The 961-nt window shown below is 41.7% G+C and overlaps 1 non-coding gene across 1 annotated transcript in view; it reads left to right on the top strand.

Moving 5' to 3' along the window:
- Positions 1–738: 738 nt before the first annotated feature.
- LOC143350653 (small subunit ribosomal RNA) overlaps positions 739–961 on the top strand; it is a 1,933-nt gene continuing 1,710 nt past the window's right edge. Inside the window, exon 1 of the ribosomal RNA XR_013081213.1 lies at positions 739–961. This exon is cut by the window's right edge and continues 1,710 nt beyond it. This is a non-coding gene — a ribosomal RNA (small subunit ribosomal RNA).

Genomic DNA, 961 nt, shown 5'->3' with positions numbered 1-961 from the left:
CAAAGAATGAAATACAGGTGTCTGACCTCGACATAACAGTACGGCGCCGAATACGTGCTTTCTCGACCAGCACATACGCGCTTTCTCGTTTTTGTCCAGCATGAATGCTTAGTCTTCGGGCCTGGCAATACGTGCTTCCACGATCGATGCCCAGCGTGAATAAGTGCCCGAGATGTTCAGCATGAGCGCAGCTCTACGTACTTTGTCGTTGTGGGATACCATTATACAATAATGTTCTGTTGTGAAGTAAAATACGAAACGAGAGAGTTTGGTGGTGACTCTGTCGAGAAAAAGCAAATATAAACGAGAGAGTTGGTGGTTTCTCTGTCGAGAAAAAGCAAATATAAACGAGAGAGAGTTGGTGGTGACTCTGTCGAGAAAAAGCAAATATAAACGAGAGAGTTGGTGGTGGCTCTGTCGAGAAAAAGCAAATATAAGAGAGTTAGTTGGTGGTCGCTCTCTCGAAAAATGAAATTAAATTAAATAAACGAGAGTTTGGGGAGCTCTCGGAAAAGTGAAAGAAACTAAACGAAGGAGAGGGTTTTTGGTGGTACCCTCTCTATACATATATAATATTATAACACAAGAGAGGAAGAGGTGGCTCTCAAGTCTTTCGAACGAAAGACTAAAATTTGATGTTGAAAGAAGGAGTTTTTTATGTGTCGTCGTCCGTTCTCCTTCAGAGTCGGCGACGAAGAATAAAATTGAGAGAATATTACAAAAGAACTTTACTCAAGTTCCCTGGTTGATCCTGCCAGTAGTCATATGCTTGTCTCAAAGATTAAGCCATGCATGTCTCAGTACACGCCGTATTAAGGTGAAACCGCGAATGGCTCATTAAATCAGTTATGGTTCCTTTGATCGTACCCACATTTACTTGGATAACTGTGGTAATTCTAGAGCTAATACATGCAAAACAGAGTTCGTCCCAGTGATGGGAGGAACGCTTTTATTAGATCAA

The sequence above is a fragment of the Colletes latitarsis genome, unplaced genomic scaffold (assembly GCF_051014445.1).
Source record: "Colletes latitarsis isolate SP2378_abdomen unplaced genomic scaffold, iyColLati1 scaffold0007, whole genome shotgun sequence".
NCBI classification, from domain to species: domain Eukaryota; kingdom Metazoa; phylum Arthropoda; class Insecta; order Hymenoptera; family Colletidae; genus Colletes; species Colletes latitarsis.
Note: the sequence above shows the minus strand (reverse complement) of the source record. Positions and strands in the feature narration are given on the sequence as shown.